This window comes from Manihot esculenta, chromosome 15, assembly GCF_001659605.2.
Source record: "Manihot esculenta cultivar AM560-2 chromosome 15, M.esculenta_v8, whole genome shotgun sequence".
In the NCBI taxonomy this organism is placed as follows: Eukaryota; Viridiplantae; Streptophyta; class Magnoliopsida; order Malpighiales; family Euphorbiaceae; genus Manihot; species Manihot esculenta.
In genome coordinates this window covers 30,773,155-30,783,835 of record NC_035175.2, presented here as the reverse complement: position 1 = coordinate 30,783,835, position 10,681 = coordinate 30,773,155, and positions in this window count along the sequence as shown.

Here is a 10,681-nt window from a genome sequence, read left to right as displayed (position 1 = left end):
GGGAAAAGCTCGCCTGTTTTCGGCTAAGGGACCCTTTTATAGTGGCTGGCCAGGCCACGTTCAGGGGCCGAATGTGCCTCCGCATGCATGCCATGTTCGGCGGCCGAACTTGAGGTTCGGCGGCCGAACCTGGGCTCCCCTCACTTATGCCTTCGGGGGCCTAAGGCTCACCCGAAAAGCATGCATGTTCGGCGGCCAAACTTTGAGTTTCGGCGGCCGAACCTGAGCTTTCCTCCAAGGTTGTTTTTATTCAAAAACTCATTTCCTCTTTACTTAAAATCATCAACAATACTAAAACGTTTCATAAAAACATGGTTTTACCCTTCTAGAGGTCTCCGACATCCGAGATTCCACCGGACGGTAGGAATTCCGATACCGGAGTCTAGCCGGGTATTACATTTAATGGAACAATTGGTACTCACTCTCACCAGACTATTCCCTTAAAGTGGGAGGTCAAGGGTTCGAGTAGTGGGGGAGGCGACCTAATTTCCAAAGGGAAATTTGGGCCAAATCCACTTGGGGAAGGATGCGATGCGAGAACCCAAGGGGACAAATCCTGCCAGGAACCCGTGAGGGTGAATGGATGTTAAGAGCTGTTCACGACGCCAGTGGAAAGCCCGAGGTGGCACAGGCCAGGCGAGGGATAGCCCTGGGCCGTGAACGGTAACAGTGCCGGTGAAAGGGCCGGGCTGTTACACTAACATAACACTAAACATCTCCCCTAAAAACCCCTTAAAACCTCACAAAACAATCATATAAAACACCCAAGGAAGGGCTGGACAGGGGACTTTCGGCGGCAGGTTCGGCGGCCGAAGGTCCCTTCCAGATCTGAAAGTCATGCACTTTCGGAAGCAAGTTCAGCGGCCGAAGGTTCTCCCCATATCTGAAAGTGAGGCACTTTCGGGGGTAGGTTCGGCGGCCGAAACCCCTTCACAGATCCGAAAGCCCAGCCTTCGGGGGCATGTTAGGCGGCCAAAAGGCTGCCTCCCATGCAGGTTCAGCGGCCGAACATGGTTTCGGCGGCCGAACCTGGTTCCCTCCGAATGGCAGATCCGAATCTGTCCTAAGCATTTCCAACCCCAAAACTCTCAAATCCTCACACCCAACAACTCAAAACAGGCATACTCACTCCCACAAGCATAAGGGGCCTGAAAACTAGCCTAAACTCCAACACAAACATCAAGAGAGCAAGCATTTATCATAAAGCTAACATAAACCCTAAAACATAGATCTACCCATTTTATGCATTAAAACTCTTAAAAACTTCATTAAAACATAAAAGAAGACAAGGATCTACACTTACCTCTTGAAGATCGAGAGTAGATGTGATCCGAACTTGGAGATGAGGAGAAAACGGTCTCCAGAGGTCTCCAAGCTCTAAAACTTCGATTTGAGCTTTAAAACTTCAAAACCAAAGGAAAACTCATGAAAATTTGAAGGATTTGAAGCAAAAACATAAAATCAACCAAAGGAGGGCAAGAACTCACCTTAGCCTGAGAATGGAGAGAAAACTCGCCCATTTTCGGACTGAGGGGCCTTTTATAGGTGGCTGGCCAGACCACCTTCGGAGGCCTAATCATTTTGAAAAAATATATTTTTCCCTTCTAGAGGTTCCGGTATCTGAGAAATCCCGAATTCCAACGGAGATTCCATCAGAAGGTTGAAATTCCGACGCCGGAGTCTAGCCGGGTGTTACATTCTTCCTCCCTTAAGAACATTCGTCCCCGAATGTTCAAACAACACACAAGCAAGCATAACCTAAAAACCCTCTCTTTAAAAGAGATATGGGTACTACTGGAGTATGGACTCCCGGGTCTCCCAAGTGTACTCTTCCATATTGTGGTGATTCCAAAGGACTTTCACCATCGGGATTTCCTTGTTCCTTAGCTTTCTGACTTGTGTGTCTATGATCTGCACTAGCTGCTCAACATAGGTGAGATCCCCTGAGATCTCTACCTCTGGTTCTTTAAGAACCTTACTCGGATCCGACACGAACTTCCATAACATGGAAACATGGAAATCCGGATGGATTTTCTCCATTGAAGTAGGTAAATCTAACTTGTAGGATACATTCCCAATCCTTTGCAGGATTTTGAAGGGTCCGATGTATCTTGGAGCTAGTTTACCCTTCTTCCCATAACGAATCACCCCCTTCATAGGAGACACCTTAAGCAATACCCCAACCTCCTCCTGAAACTCAACATGCTTCCTGTAGACACCTGCATAGCTCTTTTGCCTTCTCACTGCTGATCTGATACTTTCTCTGACCCTCAACAGGTAGTACACGGATCTCAGATCTATCTTGGAAAAATAACCGGCTCCTGTTAGCTGGTCAAATAGATCATCAATCCTAGGTAGGGGATACCTGTTCTTAGTAGTGACCTTGTTCAACTGTCTATAGTCGATACAAAGTCTCAAGGATCCATCCTTCTTTCTCACAAACAACACTGGAGCACCCCAAGGTGAGGTACCAGGTCAGATGAAACCCTTATCTACCAACTCCTGCAACTGCTCCTTCAACTCCTTTAACTCCTTTAACTCCTTTAACTCTGCAGGTGCCATCCTGTAGAGAGGGATAGAGATGGGTCTGGTTCCTGACATCACTTCTATTTCCAAACTCTATCTCCCTAGCAGGTGGTAAACCTAGCAGCTCGTCTGGGAAGACATCTAAGAACTCTCTGACTATGGGTACTGAGGCTGATTCCCTGACCTGACTGCTAAGCTCTCTAACAAGAGCTAGAAACCCCTAACAACCCCTCCTAAGCCACCTACGAGCCTGGAAGGCTGACATCAAACCTCTAGGAATCCCTACTCTGTCCCCTCAGAAGACTACCTCTGACCCATCCTGTCCTCTGAACCTGACTACCTTGTCTCTGCAATCCAAGGTAGCACCATGAGCAGATAGCCAATCCATCCCTAGAATGACGTCAAAATCAGTCAAATCTAGAACCACTAGGTCGGCTGGAAGGCATCTACCCTCAACAAACACTGGACTGAACCGGCAGACTGACTCTGCCACAGATGGATCACACTTGGGCCCACTGACCCAAAGAGGACACTCTAGCCCAGAAGTTATCAACCCAACCTCTCTACGGCTCACGGAGCAACAAAAGAAAGAGAAAAGCATCAGGGTTCATAAGAGCATACACATCGGAACATTCGAAAGTGAGCGTACCTGACACCACCGTGTTCGATGTGTTAGCCTCCTGTTGAGCCAAGGTGAAGATCCAAGCTGGAGCTGACCTGCGGAAGAAGAGGCTGACCCTCTCCCTCTGCCTCGACCACTGACCTGCGTCATGGCTGGAGCTACTGGCTGAGCCACACTACCTGAAGCTGTCCGCTGGGACTGTGCCAACCAGGGTGCAGTGGGACACTCACGTGCCATGTGCCCCTCCTGTCCGCATCTATAACATGCTGTAGTCCCCCACCGACAGACTCCCTTGTGCGGCCTTCCACACCTCATACATCCAGAACTATCTGAACCCAAGCTCGAGCCACCACCTAAACCCAAACCAGACTTCAACCGTTTCCAGAACTTATTCTTCTTCGACCTCTTGGTTCTACCCCACTTTTTACTTCTTGTGGGGGCTGCACTCAGAGATGAGAGATCAATTCTCCCTGTACCCGGGGTTGTAGAACCTGAGGCCTGAGCGCCTTCTTGCGACTCCCCTATACCCTCTCCTGGCACACCTACTCCCAAACTTTCATCTCTTCTCTAAACATCCATCTCTGCTTCCCTCACATCAGCTGACATCCTTCTTGGATCCATTCCTCCTCTGATTACATCAAAAGACCTTCTAGGGTCCCTTGATGTTTCCCATCCGCTGACTCTACACGACTGTGCTCTTGGCAGAGCAGGGGGAAAGGTATCCATACCCTCTCTCTCATGTGGAACTCCAATCGATCCCGCAGATCGACGAGTGCCTCACATCCTGACTTCTGAAAAACCACATACATCACATAAACATTAGCATCATATGGCTCATGCGGTTACACATGAACCCACATCATACATAGCATATTATTAATGCACATGCATATAATCATGGCATTGCACGTCATCATCAAGACAGGACTCTACATCCTATCCTAGTGGACATGATTTTTCCTATTGTGCTTGCCCTTCTAAAACATCTATGAGCCCGACACTCTAGGTCCGACCATATGAATCTAGGGCTCTGATACCACTATGTAACGACCCGAAAATCAGACCGCTACCGGCGCTAGGATTCAGATCAACTTAAGGTCGCTGAAACCCATAGCAAGCCTACTATGCATCCTGTATACCTGATAAAATCCCATACATGATCAAACATTTTCATAAAAACTTTAAAACATTTCATATACCAAGCTCAACATGTGCATGCACCATAACTGTAAACATAAAACTCACACTAGAGCCCTCATCAAATGCTCTAGTATGGTAAACATCTCATGCCTTGAGTTTGGTTCAAACATAACTCATCATAAAAGAAAACTTTGACATAAGATCATGTTAACAGGGATTTCAACAACCAATAGGGCAAAGCACAATTCTAATAACCATAAGAATATTACATGTCCACACTATTCTATTACAACAGCAACAACATAAACTTCACCCTTGCCGACTTCTTGTACTATCTCTGACCTGTAAACCTGGGGGTTAGGTAAAAGGGGTAAGCTACAAGAGCCTAGTGAGCAGAACATAAAAATAATTTAATAATCATATGCTCGTATGGAATGCGTCACAGCACAGACAATTCACATCAAGGATGGACTGACCCAAAAATCCCTCTACTCTGTGTCCGGCCCTTGATGGAGCTCCTCAGGACTTCTTTACATACATAAGCTGTGTGCCAGGGGCGTAGAATGGCAACCCTAGTCTTCCATTACATAACATAACATCTAGAGGGCTAATGGGTCGTCCTGTTGTCCATCCACATCAACAACCAATTATGCAATGCTCGTGAAATCTAATGCAAACAACCTATTGCATATACATGATGCGTGAACATGCTTAAAAAATTTGATTTCTTGAAATAAAAGATTAGTTTAGTTCTACTCACCTCTGGTTGACACTGGAACAGCTAACTCACTGCTGGCCTCCTTGGTTCCTCGGGTCCGATCCTACACAGGTGGACTCAAATGAGGGACCAAACAAACTCTAACATAACACTAAACATCTCCCCCAAAAACCCCTTAAAACCTCACAAAACAATCATATAAAACACCCAAGGAAGGGCTGGACAGGGGACTTTCGACGGCAGGTTCGGCGGCCGAAGGTCCCTTCCAGATCCGAAAGTCATGCACTTTCGAAAGCAGGTTCGGCGGCTGAAGGTTCTCCCCAGATCCGAAAGTCAGTCACTTTCGAGGGCAGGTTCGGCGGCCGAAACCCCTTCACAGATCCGAAAGCCTAGCCTTCGGGGGCATGTTAGGCGGCCAAAAGGCTGCCTCCCATGCAGGTTCGGCGGCCAAACATGGTTTCGGTGGCAGAACCCGGTTCCCTCCGAACGGCAGGTCTAAATCTTTCCTAAGCATTTCCAACCCCAAAACTCTCAAATCCTCACACCCAACAACTCAAAACATGCATACTCACTCCCACAAGCATAAGGGGCCTGAAAACTAGCCTAAACCCAACACAAACATCAAGAGAGCAAGCATTTATCATAAAGCTAACATAAACCCTAAAACATAGATCTACCCATTTTATGCATTAAAACTCTTAAAAACTTCATTAAAACATAAAAGAATACAAGGATCTACACTTACCTCTTGAAGATCGAGAGTAGATGTGATCCGAACTCAGAGATGAGGAGAAAACGGTCTCCGGAGGTCTCCAAGCTCTAAAACTTCGATTTGAGCTTTAAAACTTCAAAACCAAAGGAAAACTCATGAAAACTTGAAGGATTTGAAGCAAAAACATAAAATCAACCAAAGGAGGGCAAGAACTCACCTTAGCCTGAGAATGGAGAGAAAACTTGCCCATTTTCGGACTGAGGGGCCTTTTATAGGTGGCTGGCCAGACCACCTTCAGAGGCCTAAAGTGCTCCCGCAACATCCCTATGTTCGGCGGCCGAACCTGGGTTCTTCCCTCAAAGAAAACTTTTCTTCTCTTTTAACATTTTTAGCTTAAAACCAACCATAAAATCATGAAAATCATTTAAAAAAAACATATTTTTCCCTTCTAAAGGTTCTGGTATCTGAGAAATCCCGAATTTCAACGAAGATTCCATCTGAAGGTTGGAATTCCGACGCCGGAGTCTTGCTGGGTGTTACATAGTGGCTGAACAGACTTGACCAAAGATATGCCCAAGTCTCTAGGCAAACCTTCAAACAACAGTAGAAGCAGATCTGAAGCAGAAAAGGAAATAAAATCATATCTTCCCATTAAAGAATGTGTGATCTCATGTGTTTCGGTCCAAATTTCATGACATAATCTCTTCCAAAGATCAGGGAATATCCATCACTCTTAGAAAATAAATCAAGGGAGTTATTTCATTGAAAATATTAAAATCATACTCTTTTAGGAATAAATTTCAAGAGGATTTCTCTAGAGTTTTGCTATTTAAACACCTTTTTTATAGCAACAGCCCACATTCCCTATTCTGGTCGACATCATCTCTCTTCTAGCAGAATTCTCTTCTTCCTTTTTGTGTTTTCTTGTAGCCATATGTGGCTAACTTATTTCTGTCTAGTTATGATAGATTGAAGTTTCAGTTTCTTTATGAATTGTGAGATCTAAACATTATTGTTCATCTTTTATTCTTCCAATAATTAGGCAATTTTAGTTATTATTATTATTATTATTGCTTTGTTAATTGACCAATAGGGCCCATTGTTCATATTTTCAAGGTGATATATTTTTAGCTTGGATGCTTGAAGTCTGTAATTGCTTGAGTTATTTAACAATAAGTAACAATTAGTGTAATCCACTAGGGAATTGCATGATCTAGATTAAACCACGCGGTTTGGTTTGTTGGTTAGAATTGGTTCTCTCTAATTCTTAAAGCAGTTGATAAATTAAATTCAATAGGCGTTATTTGGGTTATTTGTTGACTAGGGTTAATTAGTGAACATTTTCTAATTAATTTACACCTAAGGAGAGATTGGTTATGTAGAACATCTTCCATAACTAGAACCAATTTATTGGAATGAATAAAGATATTTTTGTTTCTATGATCAATTCTAACAACTAAAGTGGATCCTTTTCTTCAACTAGAATTTGTTTGCACTGATTTGACTTTCTCTTGATTATTGCTTTGTTTTATTGTCTTGATTTTTACTTTAAGTGAATCTTTATCAAACCCCTCTTTTTACTTGTTTATTTTTCTTAGTTGTTGATTGAAAATTTTTAGTGTCAATTCCTTGTGGATTCGATTCTATTCACCCTATATGCAATTTATATTTGTTAGATTTGGATATGTTATTTTTGCTGGCTTCGAGACCCATCACAGATTATAAAAGTTTGCAATACATCTTGAGTCAAAGAGAGTTGAACTTGAGTTAGAAGAGATGGGTAGAACTACTTAGTAATTATGATTGCAAAATCCAGTATCATTTGAGTAAAGCAAATGTAGCGGCAGATGCTCTTAACTGAAAATCACTTGGCAGTTTATCCCATATCTCAGTGGAAAGAGACCAGTGGTGAAAGACTTTTTCAAGCTTGTTAATGAAGGCTTACAGCTAGAGTTGTCTAGTACAAGTGCTTTGTTAGCATAGATGAAAGTGACATCTGTGTTTTTGAAACAAGTGGTACAGAAACAGCACAAGGACCCATAGTTGGTGAAAATAGCAGAAGTAGTTCAGTAAGGTAAGAATGGCGATTACAAGTTTGATGACAGAGAGATTCTCCATTATGGAAATAGATTATGTGTATCAGATGACATAAGTTTGAAAGGAGACATTATGAGGGAGGCTCGTAACATAATGTCAAGTACAGTATCCACCATGGAGCCACCAATATGTATCAAGATCTGAAGAAAGTGTATTGATGGCCTTTTATGAAGAGAGAAGTAGCCCATTTTTTGTTTGCTTATGAGGTGTGTCAGAGGGTGAAGTTGGTGTAAGTGTATTTGCTCTAGACCATTATCTTGGACCTTTTTGTATGTCATTTTGTTTATTAATAAAAGAGATTTTATTATCATTATCATTTGTTTGCATGTTATATAATAATGATTAACATCCCTGGTTACTTATTATTATGATGATAATAATAAAATATGACTAGTATGATTATTGATTAATAATCATGAGATGGTTATATATAAGTTGATATAAATCAATAATCATAGATACTTGCTAGAGAACAAAGTATTGGATGGACCCACATTGAGATCACTATATGGATTATTGTCATAAGTGAATCGCAAGATAATTATGTTTTAATCTTTTGACTTGAGATTGTCACAGTTTCCAATATAAGGACTGTTATGTTTTGACATAACCAAATATTGTCTTTAATCGGATAATCATAAAGGTTATGATTGAACGTAATAGAAATTATGTAGAGGATATTGAACAATCAAGATAGAATTTGTCCCTCTCTTTGAGAGAAATATCTTCTGGGCTCCTCGATAAGTGAGACTGAGAAATGCATGGTCATGCTTAAATGAATTGATAATGTGATCAATGTCATTTGGTTTTATCAGTCTACTTAGAGATCGAGAAATCATAAGTTTGAATATTATAAGTTTAAAATTGACCATGACTTATGTTCAAACTAGATATTGTGTGACAAAGTGATTAATACATGTTCTGTTTATTAGGCTTTATTAGACTATCGATCCTCATATTAATTGGGTAGTCATAATGTCTTGCTAAAGGCCGCTTATAATTTATGGGTCTTGTGGGACTAGGCCTATTGCCAATTAATATAAGTCTATTGGATTATACACAAAAGAACATCATTAATGCGCTATGTCATATTAATGGGCTAAGAGCCCGATAGTATAATTAATAATAATAAAAATGTTATTATTAATAATATTAATTATTTATTATTATAAGATAATAATATTTAAAAGATCTGCAGTTTATCTGTAACTGTTACAGATAAAAGATTTTTCATTTCTTTTGAAAAGGACTTATCACATAGATATATGAGTATCTGCGATATTGTGATAGTTGGTTATGAACACAACTCTTTTACGAAAAGAAGTGTGGAAAAATAAAAATACTGAGAAAAATGAATAAAAGACCTTTGAATTGTGGGAGCAAGGTTTATGAGTGATTGTTTTTCTGGGTTGCAGATTGGGGAGCATATAGCTAATCCATCCGTTGAGAGAGCTAGCACTCCAGACGGAAACGTTCGTGTGGATACCATTGAGGGTGTTCATTTCAAAAGCAGCACCATCAGTCCGAAACAGTCTTTTTTCATCAAGTCTAAAAGGTTAGTCTCTTATCCTTCCTTTTGAATTAAACGAAGCACTCGAATCCTAGAAGGGGAAACAGAGATTTTTTTTTTCGCTGCGTAATTTTGGGTTGTAGTAATCTCTGGGTTTCCTTACAGTTGGAACATCAGAAGTCAACTGAAATGCTCAACCCATTATCAATTCCAAAATGAAAATAGAAACACTTAGCAATGGATTTTGTAGTGGGGTTATTAGTAACATCCAACAGACACGACTCTATATAGATAATAGTGGACAGATTGACCAAATTTGCTCACTTTATCCCTATCAAGAATGGTTACTCTATGGACAAATTGGTATAGATCTATGTAGAAGAAATCATTAGGTTGCATGGGACTCTAATTTCTATAGTGTCAGATAGGGGACCCTATTTTACCTCCAAGTTTTCACAGAGTTTGCAGAATGCTATAGGCACAAGGTTAGATTTTAGCATTGCTTTCCACCCACAGACTGTTGAACAGTCAGAAAGGACCATCCAAACCATAAAGGACATGTTAAGGATGTGTGTGCTAGACTTTGGTTATTTTTGGAGGCAACATCTACCACTGGTGGAATTTTCTTACAATAACAGTTATCATGCTAGCATTGGAATGGCTCCCTATAAAGCTTTATGTGGGAGGAAGTGTAAGTCACCTATCTGTTGAGAAGAAAAAAGAGAAAGGGCTTTAGCAGGGCCACAATTAGTAGAGATCACTAACAAAGTGGTGCCCATTATCAGAGAAAGAATCAAAACAGTTGTAAGTAGGCAGAAGAGCTATGCAGACATCAGTAGAAAGCAAGTTGTCTTTCAAGAGGGAGATATGGTATTGTTTAAGGGGTCTCCTATGAAAGGGGTAATTGTTTTGGAAAGAAAGGTAAACTAGCTCCAAGGTATATCGGACACTTCGAAATATTGCAAAAGATTGGAAATGTATCTTACAAGTTAGATTTACTTGCTTCCATGGAGAGAATCCATCCAATTTTCTATGTTTCTATGTTATAAAGATTCATGTCAGATCCAGGCAAGATTCTTAGTGAGCCTTATGTAGAGATTCTAAAAGATCGCACTTATGTTGAGCAACCAGTACGGATTGTAGACACGCATATCAGAAAGTTGAGAAACAAGAAAATCACAATGGTGAAAGTTTTATGAAATCACCACAATATGGAAGAGTGTACCTAGGAGACTAAAGAGTTAATGCTTAGGCAGTACCCTCATCTCTTTTGAAGTAAGTTGTTAGATGGTTTTATGTGTTTTCTTCATGTGTATGCTATGTGTTTACATGTATGGTTTTCATATTCAATAGTTT